Source organism: Elephas maximus, chromosome 8, assembly GCF_024166365.1.
Source record: "Elephas maximus indicus isolate mEleMax1 chromosome 8, mEleMax1 primary haplotype, whole genome shotgun sequence".
NCBI classification, from domain to species: Eukaryota; Metazoa; Chordata; class Mammalia; order Proboscidea; family Elephantidae; genus Elephas; species Elephas maximus.
The window spans coordinates 35,672,047-35,694,721 of record NC_064826.1 but is presented as its reverse complement, the minus strand read 5'-3'; the positions used below and the strand labels follow the sequence as shown (position 1 = coordinate 35,694,721).

General features: G+C 35.6%; 1 protein-coding gene across 7 annotated transcripts in view; it reads left to right on the top strand.

Moving 5' to 3' along the window:
- FOXP2 (forkhead box P2) overlaps positions 1-22,675 on the top strand; it is a 636,455-nt gene that overhangs the window by 87,055 nt on the left and 526,725 nt on the right. For 6 of the 7 annotated variants that reach the window (XM_049894635.1, XM_049894634.1, XM_049894633.1 and 3 more), the window contains exon 2: positions 13,563-13,711. The exons of the other annotated variant lie outside the window; for it this stretch is intronic. The gene's annotated coding sequence lies outside the window, so the exon portion shown is untranslated. The remainder of the gene's footprint in view (positions 1-13,562; positions 13,712-22,675) is intronic. 7 annotated transcript variants of the gene reach the window in all.

Sequence of the window (22,675 nt, the reverse complement as noted above, 5' to 3'; positions counted from 1 at the left end):
GTAACCAGTAATAAACTTTGGTGTTTGTACATTTGCTTATTTCATATAAGTGGGATCATGCAGTATTTGTCTTTTTGTGACTGAGTTATTTCACTCAGCATAATGTTTTAAAGGTTCATCCGTGTTGTAGCATGTATCAGGACTTCATTTCTCTTCATGGTTGCATAATATTCCATTATAGGTATATATATATACCATATTTTGTTTATCCATTCATCTGGTGATGAATGTTTAGGCTATTTCCACCTTTTGGCTATTATGGATAGTGTTGCAGTGAACACTGGTGTACAGGTTTCTACGTGCATTCCTGCTTTCAGTTATTTCAGGTATATCTAAGATTGGGTTATGAGGTCATATGGTAGTTGTATAACTTTTTGAGGAACCAATAAACTATTGTTCACAGTCTGGAAAACTGTACCATTTTGCTTTCCCAACAGCAGTGGATGAAGGTCCCAATTTCTCTACATCCTCACCAACACCTGTTTGTTTTTTGATTATAGCCATTCTAGCAGCAGTGAGTTGGTACCTTATTGGACCTTCCTAATTCGGGATTCGACCCAACAGCACTGGGGTTTGGGTTAATGACCAATGACCTTGAACATCTTTTCGTTTGCTTGTTGGCCATTTGTAGATCCTCTTTGGAGAAATGTCTATTCTAGTCCTTTCCCCATTTTTCAATTGGGTTCTTTGTCTTTTTTTGTTAAGTTTTGGGAGTTCTTTATATACTCTGGATATTGAGCCCTTGTTAGATATATGGTTCCCAAAAATTTTCTCCCAGTCTGTAGGTTGGCTCTTCACTTTGTTGATAAAGCCCTTTGATGCACATTTTTTTTTTTTCAATTTGATGAGGGTCCTGTTTATCTCTTTTATCTTTAATAGCTGGCGCTTCATAGTGTCGTATCTAAGAATCTGCTGTTAAAAACTGGGTCCTGTAGCAATACCGCTATGTTTTCTTCCAAGAGTTTTGTGGTTCTAGTTCTCATATTTAGGTTCTTTATCCTTCATGGGTGTTTTTTTTCAGAGGTAAATTGCCAGGCCTTTTTTCCAAGGTGCCTCTGGACTAGAATCTCCAGCCTCTCAGGGTTAGCAGTCAAGCATGTTCACTGTTTGCACCACTCAGGAGCTCCACAGTGTGATATAGTTTTGTGCAAAAAGAGCAAGAGGGGCACACACCAGTAGCACAATATATGTAGTCGCAGCTCCATATCTGCAGGTTCTGCATCTGCAGATTCAGCCAACTGTGGATTGAAAATACTTATTTAAAAAAAAAAAAAAAGTTCCAAAGCAAAGCTTGAATTTGCCGCCTGCTGAGCACTACGCTGAATCCAGGTGAATGAAGTGGTGATAGGCATCCACTACTGTGGCTCCCCCTCCCCCCTCCATTTCACAGATCCTTGGTCTATCTAGCACTCGTTGTTTGAGCATCCTTGGCTTGGATCTCATTCGTTCGCTATTTGTGTTGTGTGTACCCTTTGTCTCTGTGAAAAAGTGGCTCCTAAAAAGCAATGAAGTGGTCAAAGCAGTCCTTCCAAGGTTAAGTGTGAGGGGTTGAGGAGAGCGAGAAGAAGGAGTGTCAGACTAGTAAAGGCTGGCTGGCTAGCTCTGGAAAATGCTACAGCCTCCAGAACTTCAAGCTCATGGACAAATTGTATTGGCTGATGCCCAGGCAGCATCAGTGTTCCCAGAAGAGCTTCAGAAACTCATAGGAGAGAAAGGCTACCTTCCAGAGCAAGTCTTCAATTGTGATGAAACCACTATTTACATAGCATTTACATTGTATTAGGTGTTATAAGTAATCTCAAAAAAAAAACCAAACCAAACTCAGTGCTGTTGAGTTGGTTCCAACTCACAGTGACCCTGTAGGACAGAGTAGAGCTGCCCCATAGGGCTTCCAAGGAGCGCCCGGTGGATTCGAACTGCCTACCCTTTGGTTAGCAGCCGTAGCACTTAACCACTATGCCACCAGGGTTTCCATAAGTAACCTAGAGATGATTTAAAGTCTATGGGAGGATGTGTGTAGGTTATATTAAAATACTATGCCACCTTATATAAAGAACTTGAGTATCAGAGGATTTTGGTATCTGCAGGGGGCTCCTGGAATCAATCCCCTGTGGCTACCAAGGGATGAGGGATGACTGTAGTTGCACATAAAACAGGGTTTATTGGGAAAATTTAAAAGCAGACAGAGGCGGAATGCAGGGGATCCCCTGAGCAGTCATTACCTCCAAACAAGTATGCTTAGGTTGAGAGCATAGTTGGACTGGATACACCAAAGGCTTCTTCTGTACAGGGACCCACTTATGAAAATAGCTTTTTGTAATGATAGGAGCTTCCTGGTCATGGAAATGACCATGGAAGTTGTTCTTCAACTCTGCATACAGAGCAACTCAGTTCTCATTTTCTGTTGCATAGTATTTCATATTTAATAGAAATATCCTCTTTATTCACAAATGGTAAACTTTCAAAACGGTTTGTTAATAGCTGCTTAAAGTAGGTTTATATTGTTTATATCTACTTGAACAAAACAACTTTTAAAGCTTCTTAAAATTGCAATTGTTTATGTCACAAGCGGTCACTTTCCACTGTTGCGGTTTTCCTAGGTATCAGTTTTCTCTCCTTGGCTGAACTGTTATGTTTCTAGCTGGGCTTTTATTGTACAAGCAGAATGTTTTTGATGAGATTGTATTTACATGACAGCCTGGAACTGTGGCATTCCGTCAAGTACATAGTACACATTTAAAATATTGTCTAAATATTTATTCACATGATGGATTACTGCGGCTCAGAAAAGGCAGTTACAACCTATTGAGTAAATAATTTTTGTTTCAAAAAATTTGGAAAGGCTTTGAAGGGGTCATAATGATGTCTCTTCCCAGTTGTTAAAAACAGCCACTGAATACCCTTGCTTTTTTTCCCTAGATGGTATTTTTAGTCTTAAGTGTTTAAGCACAAAACAAAACAAAGGGGAAAAATTAAACCAATTGCCTACAGGTATAGACTTTTCCTTTCTCCTTCCCATGGCTGGATACCATCTCTCCATCATGAGAAAACAAATAGACAAACAAAATCAACATCAAACAAACAAAAGAATACGATTGCAAGAAAATTTTAACACGCTTGGGGGTTAAGACAGATTTTAAAGATAAACAGTGGCAATTGTGAAAACATTTAAAATAAGTAGATGTGTTTCGCTCAAAATTGGAATGTTAATTCTTGTACTAAATTGCGGTTTGATTTTTGTAAAACTTCTGTTTAGGAAGTCGTTCATTATTTGTAAGGCAGTTTGGGCACTTCATGCTCCGTCTGTTCTTTCGAAAAGGAGACAAGGTTTTTAGCCTTAATTGTAGAGAATTAATTTAAAACTGATATTCTCTAGTGTGTTTGTGTATGTGCAAGTATGTTATTTTCTTTTTTTCAGTCATGTGGTACTAGGTTCTATCATTTATAATTCAGAGAGTGTTTGAGCTTTACAAACCTTTTGCTTTTATTTAAGATTAATTTATTTCTAAAGGAAGTGAAGAAAATAGTTTCACATTTTATTTTATGTAATACTAAGTTTATCTAGACATTGTAGATTTGTGACTGTAACATCTTTTGACAAGCAAATTAGACCGTAGAAAGAGCATCCGACTTGAAGCTTGGGGCATATGCTGCTACCTTCTGCAAACATAACTCAAAAACAAGTCACTCTGTTCAGTGAGGGGTCATGTTCAGGCTTGAATTCTTTAGTATGGAAGGGAAAAAGTATCTTTATTCTAAAAGAAAACTGTAATCTCAGTAGAAGAAGGTACCTGTCTAAATTGAAGCTAATGCTAAGAGAGATAAGAAACCAGTACATATAATTTCATTATTTTCAAGATCTAAAAATACAGCTTGAATATAAAAACAGCTAATCAAAACAATTAAGGTAGCAAAAATCCAACAAAGTAGTTCTTTTGCTCATTATTTCAGCAATTACAATTATTAATCCTGTGAAAACTTTGCTCTATAAAATAATACTATCATTAAAATTCAGTAGCTGATATCTTACTGCATGTCAGAATGATGAAAATAATTGTTCTAAAGCGATCAATTGAATGCTTACTTTTGATGGCAGCATCCTTATTTAGTCTTCTTAGCTAGGACTGATAGTAAAATAGCCAGATATGTACACATCTTGGGATTTCAACATATGGATAAAGATGAGGGAAGGCCTATCGATCAGTTTTTAATTCAGATTGTCATTTTGCACACACACTTCTACAGATGGTGGAGTTTTGCCTGCCTATCAGAGCGCCAATACCTTTGAGACAGCTGTTGCAGATGAACCTCTTTTACTTGCTTTAGGTCAAGAGTAGTCAAACCTGTTTGAGCACCTGCTTTTGCATATGCAAATCTGTTGTTTTGTCATTTCATTAAACAAGAAGAGGCAACAGTCTCTTGTGGTTGTAAGTAAGTCTGGAACATCGCCTACATGAAATGAAATGCAGCACAAAGACAACTGTGATTTCTGTTGTGTACTCATTTTTTTTTTTTTTTAGTCATGGGAGGTTGCTTCTGTTTGGGGCTTTGTTTCTGGAAGACTGCCTGTAATTCGGAGGGAGGGTAGAGAAGCAAGTTTATGTTTGGAGGCAAGAACAGGGAAGGTGTTTGCTGTCATTGACTGTAGGGTAGTTGTGAAGTTTGACATGCCCAGAAGCTACCGAATGCCACGTGGGGCCCCCATCCACTGCATACCTCAGTTTTCATCATCTGGTGAGCCTGCAGCAGGATTCTCGGGCGCTGGAGTCGACAACATGTCTACTTTGGTTTGGAGCTGATTGATCCACAGTACAGAACATGCTTGTGGGATCTTCCTTTGCTATAGAATGACATAAATGATTGAAATGCTTTCTTCAGGAGAAAAAACAAAGTGTATCATTTGTTTATAGACTTTACCGCTTATGGGAAAGAAATTGTCAAATAGTAATGCCAGCAGAGTTTGTTGGAAACTTTCACATTAGGTTTGTGAATTACTGTCTTCTTCAACTTTGGCATATTAGAAATAAAAGTGGGAAAACACAATTAAGGGAAAGAGAAGGTGGAAGGAAATTATTTATTGTATCTCTTAAAAAGGATAGTGGCATGTAATAAAAATGGCACCTCAGGTTTTGTAAAATGACTGAAGATTCTCAGGACTTGTAAAATGACTGAAGATTTTACTCTGTTTTGCCATAGATTGCTGTGGGGTTCAGAAACGGGAAGTACTAGAATTGATGAACAAATGTTGCGTGCTGTCATTTTAGATTACATTATTCTACTGTGAAGTTGTTCCTAATTTTCCTTTTTAAAATATAGTACAAAATGCATGTAACATAGAAAGTAATATTACAAATGTGTTAATTGTGTTATGTTGAAATGTGTTTGTTCTGACAAGGATTTACTATGAGCAGGAGTAAAAAATCTTATTTTCTAGCTTTGGGGGGAAAATTAAAAATTCTTCCCTGACCTTTTAACCTTGTCAAATGATTTCCCTGCTCCTTGACACAGTGCATTATATTTGCAAAGGTTGGAAGTTAACTCTTCAAGGTACCAGACATCATTTTTATAGGGATATTAATTCTCAGAGGTGCTAATCTCATCAAGATTTGTAGGCATTTTCTTTCATGGGCCATTCTGATTTGTAGCTCTTTCTTTCCACAGCCGTATTAAATACCAAACCTTCTCTGATATGGAAGTTCATTAGAGATATGTCTTTGATGGCAGCCCTTTCCTGGCTTCAGTTTCAAATACCTTGATGTAAAGCTTAAGAAGCCATTGTGTTGTAAGCCCTCCTTGATGTGCCTTATTTAGATCTGCATAGTAAATCAAGGAAAGTAAATAACAAGGCAGCAGATGGAAGCATGGAGATAAGGCTGGTGAACAATTGTATTTGTATTTTGTTATGATGTTGACAGGAGCTAAAATTCACTAATCTAGTTCAACTGATCTGCATTTCAAAGAAATCTCATTTAGCAGCAACTTGAAGGTTTGTAGGATAAAGTCCTTTTATTGCGGCTTTTATTGCATTCTTTGCTAATTTATCTGGTCAAGATTTAGCCTTGCTTACTTAAAGCTGCAAGCATGTTACAAGGAGTCTTAAATACTATGAAAGCATTAATGTCTAGACTATGAACTGAAGGTAATTACATATCCAACCCTGAATAGGGTACGTTTAGAAAATACTGTGGTCCAAGCTGAATTGTCAGGGCAATATAGATAAGGTAGTTTTTTTTCCCCCCTCTTGCCTGTTTTTTCTACTTCATAAACAAGCTTATACATGATGAAATACTCAGAAATCATGCAAACAATAAGTAGATCTCCTTTAAGTATGAATCCATTGATGCTGATATTGGTCGTGCTCTTCTGAGAATGGAAATTGTTAGTTTAGGGGGTCTGATATCCGTATTTGACTCAGGGCAGCTGTATACAGGTAAAATAAAACATAAGTAAAACCTGTTTAATGTGAAATCTACTCGGTACAAAAACATACCGGCATTTTCTAATTCTGATTAAGTAGGTCATTTAATGGAAACTGCTTATTTTGAAGTATAGTTAGATAAATGAAATTAAGTATAATATGTATACAAAATTTTCAATGAATTTGGTTTGTGCTGCGTCCAAAAGGAAAGGCTACTGGATTTCGAACAGTTATCCTGAGCCCAAGTCCCATCTCTAGCACTTACACTGCCTGAGATCTTGGGTAAAATACTTTCCTTTCTGAACCTCTTCTGTAAAATGGGGGTGGAGTGGGGTGGGGTGGGTGAGCCAGAGACTCACAAGGTTGTTCCAATTTGAAGATCCTGCTAATTCACTGACAACTCACTCTGTGTCAGGCACCATGCTGGGCCCTAAGTTTAGGTAGGTAAGTTTTCTTCCCTAAAATAACTCAAATATAAATATTCCATTTTCTAAAATTACTGCTACTACAATTAGAATTTTGGATCATGATATCCTACTTCTCTTCCTAACTCTTTACGACTCCATGGGTGACCCCAGATGTTAGGTATCCCAGTTCTGGTCCTATTTTCTGTAAGACTTTCCATAAGAGAATTATTTTAGAGGTCCTCATGAAAAAAAAAAAAAAGATTTAGAGCCTTGGTGGCGCAGTGTTTAAGAGCTCAGCTGCTAATCTAAAAGTTGGCAGTTCGAATCCACCAGCAATTCTTTGGGAAATGCTATGGGGCAGTTCTACTCTGCCCTGTACAGTGACTATGAATCAGAATTGACTGGATGGCAACGGGTTTGTTTTGTTCTGTTGAGAGATTTACTATTATCATTTAACACAAATTGTCATATAACGGTTTTTTGTCCAGAACTATCTGTAATTTGATGTTGATTCAGAACTTCAGCGTAGATATTTAAAGCCAAGTATTTTATTTCACTATCTTAGCACACTTTATTGAGAAGCCCTGGTGGTGCAGTGGTTAAAGTGCTCAGCTGCTAACCAAAGGTTCAGCAGTTCCAATCCACCAGCTGCGATGTGGGAGAAAGATGTGGCAGTCTGCTTCTGTAGCGATTTCAGTCTTGGAAACCTTATGGGGCAGTTCTGCTCTATCCTATAAGGTTGCTATGAATTGGAATTGACTCAACGGTAGTGAGTTTGGTTTGTTAGCACATTTTATTAGGTTTCCTATGGAAATAAGTCGAATAATGAGTGGGTTGTTCGCCATAAGATATATCTTTGACAAATTAATTTAGAACTTGAAAAATAATGGTAGTAAATACTATTTCCTGGGCTTGATGCACATAAAAAAATTAAGACAGGTTTAATATAAACCCCTTTCTTTGAGTCACACCATAGCTGTGTTTTTGCCTTGCTTGCCATTCCTCGTCAAATGGTTCAGTGGTTCCTCCATAATACAGGTAGATTGTTAAGAAAGACAGAGATGAAGAGGAAATACTCTCTATTTTCAATTTAATATGAGAAATTAGACATGTAGACAAATGTATTGCATGGTAGATTAAATGGACGTTTTTGAAAAGGGAGCTCTAGAGAAAATGCTATGTGAGTCAGTTGTCTCTGGCTAAGAGACTTAAGGGAATGCTTCATGGCAGTGATGGTAATTGAATCAAGGCTTGAAAGGTACGGTGGGATTTGGACACATAGACTTTCAGAGCAGAGACATTCCTGGTGGAGAAAATTGAGGCTAATAAAGGTAGGCATCAAATAGTTCAGTTTGATTCTGCTGTGTAGAGGAGGGCTGAGGAGCCCTGGTAGCTCAGTGGTTAAGTGCTCGAACTGAAGCATCAGAAATTTGAACCCACCAGCTGCTGCACTGGAAAAAGATGTGGCAGTCTGTTTCCTTAAAGATTATAGCCTTGGAAACCTATGGGGCAGTTCTTCTCTGTCTTGCAGGGTCACTTTGAGTCAGAGTTGACTTGATAGCAGTGCATTTTAGAGGAGGGCAGTGGAACAAAGTATGTAATGGAGAGGGAAATTTGGTTGTAGGAACGAAAGGCCTTAGGTGTTAGGCTCATATGTTTTGGTTTATTTAGTAGGTACTGAGGAGCCTCTCCTTCTATTAAAAAAAACAAACAAACAAACAGCATTAAATGTTCCAATAGCTAGAAAAGGCACCAGGGAAATATTTTTATGATTTGAAGTTCAATTTATTAAATTTAGCCGTTTATGGCCTTCCCCCTCCCCCAGTGCCGGTCTAACAGACTGTAAAAACATATACTTAGAAAACCTTGTTAGGTTTGCTATATTCCATAGAGATTAATGATGAGAGGGATGCTTGAAGACATACTCATCTGGTAGACATTAGAGATGTGAATTTGAACTTGTCATTGGAGCAATGAAGAAAAGGCTTATTTTAGAGGTGGAAGAGAGAATGCAATTTTCAAGATGCGTTACAGAGACATCTAGCATTCTTTGGTATATATTTTAAAAAATCTTGAGCTTTCTTAAGTAAAGAATAGGTTTGAGATAAAATTCTTTGAATATGTCAGCCATCTTTGATTTGAAGAAGTGTCAGAAACCAGGAGTGAAAATGTTTAAGAGGCAGGAAAGGATAAAGAACAGAGAAAAAGGGAGGATGGAAAATGAACTCACAGGCTGTGCTAAGGTGTTAGAATTAAATATTAATATTTCTCAAACTGTAAATGTATTGTATGCCCGAAGATAATTGGTTGTTCAGGATTCAGACCAGACTTTCCTTTAGAAACCACGTTATACATGGCCGTTAGGCCACAGGCTCGCCCCATCTATTTAACCCCAAAATCATAAAAGGACAGTTCATGTCCTTTATGGAACCTTCAAATATTATTTGTTGACCTTTATTATTCAAAAATATGAAATTGGTTCTTAAATCTTAAGAGTTGAGTCTCTCTCTCTTATATGCCCCCCACCCCATACTGGTTTTCCAGTTTCCTTGACAATTTTGATTTGGCAAAACTAAGCCTGCATTCCTACAAAGCAATCATGCAGTAATCTGATAGGGGTTAAAAACTGCCCCTTTTTATAATTTACCACAGTCCTCTACAACTTCCTTTTGTCTTGCACGTAACCTGATTTACTCTTTTATCTTTGGGTATTTTGTTTTGTGACCATCATAATTTACTTGATGTTATACTGTTTTCTTCTAATAATATTTACCTTGAAACCTCACCACTATATGCAGCAATTTTTATAAGTGAAACACGTTTGGATTACAAATGAGACACTAGAGACAGGTGGACTATTATTCTAGTGGATTTGGATTACCCCTCCTGTCTTTGTCTCTGTGTGTTCAGGACTTCCCTCCCTCCATAGCTCTTGGACACTTCCTTGGCCTGGGAAGAATACTCTCAGATTTACATTTTAGAAAAAACACCCAGGCTGTGTTGTGGAGTGTGGATTAGAGGGAGTTAAGACTGGTAGAGCAAAGACCAAATGGTAGTCATTTGCAAACAAGTGGTGGTTGGTGACAGAAGTAGAATGTAGAGTAGGAAAAGAGAGGACTAGAGTGAAATCAGAGTCCCTGGGTGGTACAACCGATTAAAGCCCTCGGCTGCTAACCAAAAGGTCGGAGATACAAGTCCCCTTAGAGGCAACTCGAAAGAAAGGCTTAGCAACCTCCTTCTGAAAAATCATCCATCAAAAAATGCTACTCTGACCCACATGCAATCTCCATGAGCTGGAATCCACTGGAGGACAACTAGAGCATGAAATCTTGGGCATACACATTGAGGAGTCAGAACCGGCAGAGACTAACAAAGGGATATTTGAGACATAGGAGAATTAGGAGAACAGTGGTGTCATGTAAGCCAAAGAGTTTTAAGGAGGAAGGAGTAAGTAATAAGCTAAATGAAACAGAGAAGCTAATACTACTAAAAACTAAGTCACGTTCGTATTTGTCAACTTGGTAGGTAATTCCTGGCCTGATGACAAAATGTTTGGCTTCAAGGATGTGAGAGTTTAGTAAATCCTTGGTCCATCTATGTGCATAACCCCACCAAAATATTTGTGTCATGTAACTACATCATGGAAAACAACAACAAAATAATAATTTGTTGAAAAAAGACATAGTCAAATGATAAATTATGGTATTTTGTGTGAATATGGATGTTATTATTCAAACTGAGACACTTTTAAGAGGGATAAAACTAAAAAAAGTTTTATCCCTATTAATAATTGCAACAGGTATAAACCACTTCCATTCCAGGCAAGCCAGGATGAATGATCACCCTAACCATAGTTCACATTTATTGAGCACTATGACAAGTTCTTTACCAGTTTATCTATTTAACAAATGAGTTTTAGTTGCCAACATTAGCGATTTTTCTTTCTATATATTCACTGACAAATATGCTGTACATAATTTTGATGACCTTAATTGAACTTACTGTTCAGTAAGTATCCACTATACCAAATCTTGTCCTAGGGGAAGGGGAAACAAAAACAATTAATACACAATTCCAGTTGTTAAAGAACTGCCAGTGTAGTTGAGAGAGTCTGTGAACAAAATTTCAATGTATTGTGATAAGTACCATGATGATACAAACACTATGGCTTTTGTAAACCCTAACTAGTTTTTTTTTTAGACTTGAGACTATAGTATCTTGAATATTTGAATTTTGCAGTTTGCTTTCTAAAAAGAAGTTGCCAACAAAAAAAGACCAAGTGTAACTAATTATATATGTTTTTCTGTATCATAAAGTGTATTCAGTACACACACACACACACACTCACACACACACACAGAGGTTTCCCCTGCTATCTGAAAGTAGAGTGTCCCTATGAAACATTTTGTAAGCAAAAATGGCATAAAGCTAAGAAGCAGTTACCATTAATTTATATGGGAAAACTTTTTGAGCATTTCCAGACCCAAAAAATAACTTACCAGATAACACATAAAACCCTTATGAGCTCTCTTAGGCTACTCTGATACCTTAGGACACATCTTGCTAACGGATGCATGAAATAAATGGAGATAAAGCCCAGATGCCCACAGACATGGTTCAAAGCTATGGCAGCTTGTTGCTGAGATGCTGAGTGTAGTTCCCAGGGAAGGAGCTTGGAGACGCCACTCTTGCTGCACTGGGTGGGCACTGCCTCTTTAACAGCTTGCTGCAAAACAAATGCTGAATGCTATTTCTGCTCTTCACCTTTTTTTGTAAAGGGAAGATGCTTTTTGGATTTCTTTCTGTTAGTGAAAACAAGCACTAACGTAGATCTTTCGTAAAAGCAAGGTGGTATAAAGTGAACTTTTGAAAAGTGGGGGATACCTCTGTGTGTGTGTGTGTTTGTGTGTGTGTATTTGGCTCTTTATCGCAAAGGAATGCATTTCCATATCTATAATGTAATTTTAGAAACACTTGAGGTATATTCTAAGGGTCTGACATTCTTCTCTGACACACCTGGTGGATATGGATGGCATAATTAGCATAAGTTTTACTATAAATGACTTCTCAGTCCAGGACAACAAAATGTATTTGTTACTGATGTCAGTGATTCATTTTTTGTCAGTTCAAAAAACTTCCCTAAAGGAATGTGCATTGATCTGCGCTGACCCAAAATACTGCAGAACCATTCTGTATTCTAGAAACTGAAGTGGAACTACTTGTGTTTGAACGACCATATGGAAAGATTCAGATAGGAAGTGTGTGTTGATAAGTTTTAGTAGTAAGACTTAAATTAGGCCAAGGTTAGTTGAATCTTTAGAAAAGAGAACCTAACGGTTTTCTCAAATCCTGAAATCTTATTTTGAATGGGTTTTTACTCTCAGTAGCTTTCATCTTTGGTAATCAGTTTTGGGTTTTTTTTTCACCTTGAAGTAATTTTGGGTGATGGTAGGCAAATGATTCTAAGTACCACGTAAAATGGTTACAAACAGAAGAGATCATGAGAGTATTAATATTTGAACAGATAAATGTTTTCAAGAGGTACTCTTTTTAGCCACATTTATTTTGGCTTTCATATTTAGCTTTTCTGAGCTAGATATTGATTGACTTCCTTTTAAATAATTTGTTTGCTATTATCCCACAGTATTTTTTTTTTTTTAAATAAATCACCAATATAATAGTCTCAAGTTTCTGAGCAAAAACTGGCTTTAAAGTGCTAGCAGGCTGTGTGTTCAAACACTGAGCATTTTTTTGTAATTTATAAAATTGGAAGACCTGTACTTTAGTCCCAATTTTGTTGTAAATGCACCCCCTACATTTGAATTCATTATTTATTGGAAGGGAGTGTAAGTGACTTTAAGATGTCAGGAGGGTGTGATCCCCAGGATATGGCTGAAGTCGAAGATGTTTATTTTAATATTTAATTTTAATGAGGCAGAAAATATCCTTTATTAGAAACCTATGTTTTGATAAAATTTGTGGAATAGAATCACTTCCCTTTAAATTATGTATTAGAATGTTTGTACCACCAGAGGCTGGACAATCACCTGTATCACCTTTCTGCATTCTTGTAAAGGTAGGAAGTCTTAGAGATTTTGTAGAGAATTACGATGAAGCCAGCTTTAAAATGTTCCTGTGTTATGCACTCTGAGTTGCCCAATATGTCTTATTTGAACAGCAATTTTCCAACTTTTATCCCATTTTTAGAAGCTTTATAGACCTTCAGCTATCTTTTTCTGGTCTGACTCACACTTTTGAAATCACCTTTTTTTAATTATTCCATTAAAAATTTTAAAGGTGGATTTTGCTTTACATTTTTCTAATCATCGTGTAATGCTTCAGCCCTAAGACATTAAAATGAGTGAGTAAAAATATTTGATACCTAATCGTCTCTGCCAGTCCGTTCAAACTCATGGATTTGCAAAATCATGTTAAACTCTTTAAAAAATACATTTGAGTAGACTGTTATAGTCGTTCAATATTTTGAATATTAATTTTCTCATATTATGATGCTTAGCCATAAAAATGAAAAAGAAGGTAGATATGGGTTTCTTTTAGGGATATTAAATTAAAATACTAGATTTACTTATTATAATGTTTAACAATGGCAATTCCTATTTTTTCTGTTCACCTCAGTTCCAACAGAAAATAATGGGAATCCCTCTTCTCCCAGCACAGCAAGAAAAAAAGTTTGATGCATTTTGTAATAATTGATTAAAAGTATAATTTCCCCCTAGATCAAACATATAATAGAAGTCTGTTGAAGCTTTGTCCTGACCTATTCTGGAAGTAGAAGAATACCCTGGAGAAAGGAGCATTGTAAGAGCAAAGAATAAGACTCCTCAATCCTGGGAGAGAGAGAGAATTGAAGTCTGCCCCTCCAAATGTAAGTCATCTGTGCTCTCTGCATTCTCCATCCCTAAGTTCTTGTGGCTATTCAGGTATCGGTGGAAAATAATGTGATGGAAAATAATATCGCTTGGATTTTTAGTCTGCAAAACATTCAGGTGCTTTGGTTGGTTACTTTTTAATTTTGATTTCTCTTAACATTTATTAACTAAAACATAAGGTGATGCCTTATGATAATACTTAATGCAAATCGGTTAATTTTATATGTATTTACTGGGGTAGAACTGTTAAGAATTTTGAGAGTATTCTTATAAAATAGAAGGTAATTTTCCTTGAATTTAGTATCTGCAGTTGTGTTATGATAATCCCTTTGCTCTGAACTTTGGATCTTTTTTTCCTTTTATACTGCTTCATATCTGAGAATAACACTACCTTAATTTATCTATTTGAAGCCACCTCTCTGTAAGAGAGACATTAAGTCCCTCTTTCACTTTGCGTATTGAAACTAAATTGGATTTGTATCCATAATCTACTATAAAAATGTATAAATTTTGTGGACTCAGTGTACTGGAAAGGCTGAATCCCTCTTTTATTAGGAAGAATTAAAAGATGTGCATTAAAGAATATATAGAAACATAGAATCCAGTTACTGTTTAGAAATCGGTAGAAAGAATGGTGATTGAAGCTAGTTTTATTTTAGGAAAATTATTTGAGAAGAAATATCGTGTTCTTTGTCAGCACTTTTTTTCTGGAAAGTTACCTAGTGCCATCATCCTTGTGGTAAGGTTCTTGATACGTGGTGTAATTGATTAGCTGTTAGAAATTAGACTTTTACTTAACAATTGATAATTTTTTTGTTCCTCAGTGAAAGTACTCAGTGATAGATTATTGTTTTGACTTTTAAAAACCCAGGCTGTGCAATAGAAAATACTTAATTAGAGTTAAATACAACCAAATCATGCATTTTCCCAATTACCTCCCAAATTAAAACACGAGCCTTTATGTATTTTGAGTGTGATATTCTTGTTTACATAACATCTGACAGAGTTGACAAAGCAGTCTGCAGTGAGAAAACTCCATAATTTCTAGGTTTATATTTAATCCCATTATCTGGAACATGCCGATAGAGCCACCATATATGGTGGCCATTCCTGACAATCTATAATTGTGAGTTAGGATTCCTGAATTTAGCAACCGTGCATACAAAAAGAAACCGTTTTGAACTTAGATGTTCAATTTTTTTTTTGTTATTATACCCATACCTTGGAGAAAGTTTACAAACATTACCACTTCTTTTGCTGACATGAAAAAAATTGTTTTTGTTAATTTCAAACTTTCATTTATATTATTGAAAAATGTGATGAGACTTAAAAAAAATCTAAATTTGGTGGATCAGTGGTGAACTTTCATTTGCTGTTTTGAGGTTGATAAAGGATTGGAAAATAATGCCCTTTACAGAAAAAGTTTCCTGACTTTCTCCTCCACAGCATTGAAAATGAACAAATTACGAGAATAACACAAACAATCTCACAAACATAACGTTGAGGAAAAAAAGAAGCCAGGTACAAAAGATTGTACCAGATGATTTCTCTTATATGCAATTCCATAACTAGACCATAATGTGTAGGAATGCAAGAAGTGATGCCCCAAAAGTAAGGATAATGGCTGTATGGTAGGGGAGGGAGATGTCAGAGATTGAAATGGGGCTCCTGGAGCTTCTGGTGCGTCCTCAGCGTTCTGTTTATTTACCTGGCTGGTAGTTGCATGGATATTTGCTTTATGAAAAACACTTGAGCTGTACATCTTTATTTTAGTGACTTTTTTGCATGTCTAACATAATTCATGATGGTATGATCAGGAACCCATGGTACAGAAGAATGAAGTCCAAGCTGCACTGAAGGTATTGGCGATTGTGAGGATGGTGCAGGACCAGGCAGTGGTTCGTTCTGTTGTACATAGGGTCACTATGAGTTGGAACCAACTCGACAGCACCTAATAACAACAACATAATTCATAGTAAAAAGAATTTAGAAAAACAATCTCAATGTTTCTGTTCAGCAGAATACTGAGAAAAAGTAAAGTAATTTCAAATTTGATTTATCTACACTAACTATTCAAATTAAAATAGAATTGTAAATTGATGCTTCGTGATGGTACAAAGCAGTGTATTTTATTTGGTGTCCTTACGAGAGGACTTATGTGTTTGTGTATATTTAGTGACTTTTTATGACAACTTGCTTACATGGCATAAATTTGTCTTTCTTTTAAGATAGATATTTCAATTTGAATTAAAAAAAGAAAAACATTTATTACATTAAATATAAGCAAACATTCTATTTGATTGTAGCGAACTACTCTACTGAGTTGTTCATGTTTATTTTACTTAAAATTTTTTTATGTAGTTGTTGACCATCCTCAGAAACACTTTTTCATTTAAGTGGGCTTTTAATTTGTTAATTCTAATGTAGTATGTAGTAAAAGAAATTTAAAAGGCACATGCTCTTTGTATTTTTTATTGTAGTAAAATTTTTTATATAATGATAAATTTGTTTTAAAAGTCCTAGATATGAGCTTCTTCTAGCCTTCTTTTTTTCTTTCCTTTATTCTGTTTCTTCCTTCCTTCCATCTTTCTTTCTCAGTATTTTCTATTGGTTAATTATGCAAGGAGTGAATATAATTTTATTTAGTTGGTGGACATTAAGGAAATGAGGAATTTATTTTTCATAAAAAATGCAATATAAAAACCCTTCTTTTCTCCAGGCTCTGGATATAGCTAGGCTCAACACACATTTCTAGAGAGATTGCATCTGTTTCCATTGGATTTATTTATTTATTTTTTGTTCCTCTGAAAACTTGGCATTTGTAAAGAATCTATGATTTTGATTTGTCTTGGCCCAGATTACCAAGGAATTACATTTTGAACATATTCAACTAAGAATTATCTTTGTAGCAACTTTTCCTTTGCCATATTGAAATTTTGGGAATAAAGTCAGATTTTGTTTTAAAAACCAGCTATGTTTCTTCATAGTGCCAGGATGATTTTTTTTTTTTTTATGTTAAAGAGGCTTAGAGAAGTACTTACAGTCTATTTAAAACTTATTTTAAGCATAACATGGAGGAAAGAGCACCCATTTTTGCAATCATCAAACTTGGATTCAAATGTTAGCTCAGCCGCTTACTTTTTGTATTGATCTTGGGTAAGTTTTGCATCTGAAAAAAGGTGATAATAATAATTTCCTTATGGGGTTGTTTGTGAGGATTAAATGATCAGGTATGAAAAGTACCTGACACATAGCAAGCACTTAATTAATTATAGTCATCTCTCTCTTTTGCCCTTTATATGTTTATAGGATTATGTGTATATAAATAAATGTATGTGTGTGTATGTGTGTATACATACACACATATATGTACTTATATCTTTCTTTAGATATATATATACATACAAAATATATATATATATGTGTATGTGAAATCTGTGAGAGCCAGAAATTGACAGGACTGCCTTGTTTTTCTGGGTCTCGCAAGTTTTCTGCCTTTGACAGGGTGCAGCCTTACCACTTTTTTATCCCTCATTTTAGTGGAAAATATTTGAGTTTTCTTTCTCTGACAGGCGTCCACCTTACACAAGTTCCAGCTGTCTCAGGTTTTACTGTATATATTTATATCTATACATGAATAAAAAATAGACATACAGATATAGTAGTTTTCTGTAGCTATTTGTTCTATTTGTTAAGTTCTGAAGCAGTTAGTGAATTCTTCAGGAAAGGATGCAGTTCTAGAGTTGGAATTCAGAAAACATAGATTATATCACCATTTGGAAATCTTTAAAATGTTATTATTTCTTTGTGTTTCATGTTTATAAATCCTTAAAAGATGATCTGAACGATATTTACATTTCTTTTATAAATTCCCATCAGACAAAATAGGTTTTTTTTTCCTTCAGTGTCATTCAGATAATTATATATTACTGCATCTTCATTACAGTCCAAAAATATGTATATTGACCAACCTGAGGAGATGTATAGGAATCTGAGAAACAAAGGTAATTTATTTATTAAATGCGTGAAAAGAGAAGTGTCAGTTTTAATGAGACAAAATATGCAAGGTGTGAGAGATGAATCTTTCTGAAAAATTGACATTCGTGTGATTTAATTTTGATGAAATAGCAAGGCACAAGTTTCTTGGGAGGTTTGTTCAACTGAGTGTCTTCATAACCAATTTGGATCTTTGCACAACAGTAATTCAGTGAAATGAAGTATGATACTCCATGTCCTCAGATAATGATATTGGGTTTCTGGTAAAAGCACCTGTTAATACCCTAACAAAGTAGCCCGTAATATTGCCTGAATATCTTTCCTGAATTTGTGTCTTGTGACTGGTGAATGATTCCTCCAAATCTTGGCTGACTGACTGCTCTCAGACACTGAGGGAGCATTGTGACAAAGAAACAGAATACTCAAAATATAAAATCTACCAAGCCAAGTACTATCATGAATGCCTGACCTATTAGTTTTAAGTTATTATTATTATTATTAAAAAAGATGTAAAACTTAGAACTTGTGTTTTTCCTGTATCACTTCATGCTTTAAAGATAAGATGGTAAAGACAAAACTTATTAAACACAAAATGGATGGTAATCTTCAAACCTATTTGAAGGACCAGTTACCCAGTTGAGATTCCACTTCCAAGTTAATGATCCAAAGTGATATCTGGGACAAGAGACTGAGTATTACTAAAACTTTTTTTTTTTTTTTTTAGTTAATGCATCTGTGGTATAATTTTTTGGAGTTGACAGTTCTACCATACAGCCATTATTACTCATATGCTCCTTTTTGATTCGAGCCATATGAAAAAACATAAAGGAGCAACAAAGTGGTCTTAGGTCAGGTATTAAAGAATAGTTTGAAAATATATGTTTCCCACAGATAGGAACTAGAGGTCATTTTTGCTTATCTCTTTTAAATGTTTAATGATTTAATTATTTATTATACAAATTAAGAGGCCCAAAATCTTACTTTGCAAATAAGTATGCAGATTTTATGGGGTAAATTTTTGATTTATCCAAAAGATATTAAATGTATTAAAACTTAAAACCTTCCCTAAAATAAACACACATCAGCCATCTCAAATAACTTAAAAAAGCATTTGTTAATCTGCTGATGTGAGCAAATGGGTTAAGAATATTTTTTACTGAAGAACATTTTTAGAGATTGTCTTTAGGGCACAATCCCAAGTGGTACCTTTTCTTTATGGTTTTTATTTTGAAATACTGTAAACATACAGAAAATAATACAATAGGAACTCATATACCCAAATTTGACATATGATAATATTTTATTGTATTTTTTCAATCTTGCCCTCTCTTTTTAAGAAATATGATGCCACAGTATAGTAAAAGCTATATCGCCTCATCCTTTTTCTCCCTCTAGAGATTTTACTGTCTTGGAGTTGGTGTTTATCAATATCCTCATAGCTTTGGTTTTTATGGTTTTAAAATTTATATGAGTGGTATCATATTAAATATGCCCTTCTGAATTTTTTTTCCTTAAAATATTTTGTTTAGGGGGTTTATCTGTATTGATACACAACATGGATTTCTTAGTTCTTTTTTTAAAGTAAGCTTTTATTGAAGGATAACTTACATATAAAAAATTACACAGACAATAAACGTACATCTTGATGAATTTTTACAAAATGAACACACCTCCGTAATCATTACCCAGCTCAAGAAACAGAATATCACCAGCACTCTAGAACTCCCTCTTCCTTTTGCTACTTTCTAGTTACTATACCCACCCTCCTACCACCACCAGGCTAACAACTATCCTGACTTCTAACAGCATAGATTCAATTTTGTCTGTTTTTGAACTTGATATAAACGGAATCATTTACTATGCAGTCTTTTATGTCAGGCTTCGGTTCTGCCATGTGAAGTTATTAGCTTCCCCATGTTGTTGTGTGTAGTTAAGTGTCTATTCTGAATACTATAAGGTATTTCATTGCACCAGTAAGCTACTGTTTGTTTATATCCATTTTATCTTGGGGCATTTGGACTCTCTTCTTCTTTTTGGCTATTAGAAATAATATTGCTTTGAAGATTCTTGCACAAGTCTTTTACATATTATGCATATCTGTGTACCTAGAAACGGAGTTTTTGTATCATAGTGTCAGTTTTAGTAGACACTGCCAAGCTGTCTTCCAAAGTGGTTGTCCAAACTTATTCTCCCACCATCAGTATGAAAGTTCAAGTTGCTTTACATCTTGCCAACACTTAGATTGTTTGTCTTTTTTTCATTTTTGCTATTTTCTTGGGTAATAATTCATTAGTTTTTAACTACTTTATAACATGTCATGAGGAGGCCTAGTGACCTAGTGTTTAAAGTGATCAACTGCTAATCAAAAGGTTGGCGATTGGAAACTACCAGCGACTCTGTGGGAGAAAGATGTTGTAGTCTGCTTCCATAGAGATTTATAGCCTTGGAAACCCTGTGGGGTTGCTATGAGGTGGAATTGACTTGATGGCAGTGGGTTTGGGTTTTTTTTTCGGTCTAACATTCCATGGTTGGAATAAATTGTGGTTATTTTTAAATCCCTTTTCCAGTAGATGGAAAGTTTGGTTGTTTTTCATTTTTTACTATTCCAAACAATACTACAATGAACATACCTGTTTACATCTTCTTGTGAACATTTTGGAGAGTTTCTCTGAGCTTTTAACTCAAAGTAGAGTGCCTGAATCTTAGACACCCTTACTTTTGCTATGTTTTGCTTACTTTCTCTCGAATGGGTTTATACCATTAAGTGATGTTTTGGTTTTATTGTAGATCATACATGTCATGATGTGCAGAATGTGAATGTTGGAATTTAAAAGGCGCATGTACAGTTTAAAGGATTCCTGGTGGTGCAAAAACCCACCAGTGGCTCTGTGGGGGAAGAGACCTAGGAATCTGCTCCTAGGAAGATTACATTCTAGGAAACCCTATGGGGCAGTTCTTTTCTGTCATATAGCATTGCTATGAGTTGAAATCAACTTGACAGCACACAGCAATAAAATGTAAAGCTTAGTAAAACCATAGGGTTTGGAGGAAGTTTAGTGGGGAAAGATGAAGGACCCTGCACATTTCCTGGCTGTCTTGGGCTGGGTTCTCTAGAGAAGCAAAACCAGTAGAGTGTATAAATGTACATAGAGTGAGATCTAATGCCGCAAGTCTGTGGGTCAGGATAGAGGCTTCCCCTGATTCATGTAGCTGCAGGGGCAGGGGAACCCAAGATCAGCAAGTCAGAGAATGGAGCCCTTGTTCACAGGTTGCGATGAAGATCTGTGAGTCCCAAGATTGGCAGACAAGACCACAGGTAAGCTGCTAGCTCAAGCCCCAAGAATCGGCGGTCAGATGAACAGGAGCCAGCCGCAGGATCCGGCACCAGCAAAAAGCTCCTGAGCTTTGTTGTAATGTCCACTTATATGTGATGCAGGTCACATACCCAAGGAAACTCCCTTTCAACTGATTGGCTACTCACAGCAGATCCCCATGATGGGGGTGATCACATATCAAATCTCAACATGGAAGTCATCACAACATTATACTACTACTCAAACACTGAGTATTATGACAAAGTTGACACACCATCTTAACCATCACACTGGCATAAAGATTAAATAAAACTTCTGGCATTATTTTCACTGATTCATTGCTCGTTATTGTATTACTAGAAGATGCTCATTCTGGTGTCCCTTATGATTCACGCAAATTATTTCAAGGGTTTGTTAAGGTAGCTTCTTTTGATCTTCGAAATTTCTTTATTAAATTTCTATTTTTCTCTGCGTAACACAATTGTTGCGTGCCTTTGATCTTGAATTTTGATGTTCCAGCAGCATTACATACTAAGGTAGTTTGGAAAGTTTATAGAATTAGATAAACACATTATCATATTTGTGATACTCTTATTGAGATTTAATCCTAAGCAAAATGGTGAAGTGAGCCAAAATTTGCTTTAGTGCATCCCATTGCATTTTATGAAAATACCATGTGCTTTTATTTTTTGTAGATAATACCAAGAGATTTATCTCTTCTGTTAGATGTAAGAACAAGTGATCAGTATTGATAGAACGATCAAAGCAAGACCTTTAATGTAGGTTCTTAAATCTGATACTACTAGTGAAATGGGTCAGCATTTGTCTCAAAGAAAGAAATCCAGTTAGTTTGTTACCATTTCTTTTTCTTTTTTAAAATTTCTATAGTCTTCCATTGCCATTTCCCTACCCTGATCCCCCAAGATCCTTAATTAGTATCAGTTTGGTAAACCCTTAGTTTTTTCCTCAAATGAGAAATGCAGAAAGCCTTCCCGTCAGTATCCCTCCCCCTTTTTCATCACGCACAGCAACACAGTCTTCCCCTGACAATCAAATGTAAATTGCATTAACAAACCGTAGTTAAATAACTCAGAATTCCATATAAGTTTTTCACAGTAAAAATTGCAGAGCTGTGTCTTAATTGAATGCTCAATTCTTGCCAGTTTTTTAATTTGTCAGAACCTTTTATACATGAACGGTTATTAGAAGCCTTCTGCAAAAGACAGTTCTGTTTTTGTTCTGCAGTTTTAAAACATCTTTTTATTGCTTCCCTGTCTTTTGCTAATACTTTCTTATGGTTAAACTGACCTGAGATTGGATATGTCTGTTTTGCTATTTTAAATCTAGTTGTATTTGCATTTAAATATGTATAGATCACCAATTAAGATAGTTTGAGCAACATAATTTCTCAAGTTCCATTATAGAGATGGATGCTAATGTATGTGATGTTTATATGCAAATACCTGAAACCACTATTTTAGTTCTTAACCAGATTTTCAGAATCAGTGTCATAAAAAATAAAAAAATTATATTTTATTTTAGATTGCACTTTATTCCCATTCTCATCATTTACTGCATTCATTATTATATAAACTGCTGTGTATCCTGTTCAACACTGTATCTCCAGTGCCTAGAGTGGTGCTGGCACAC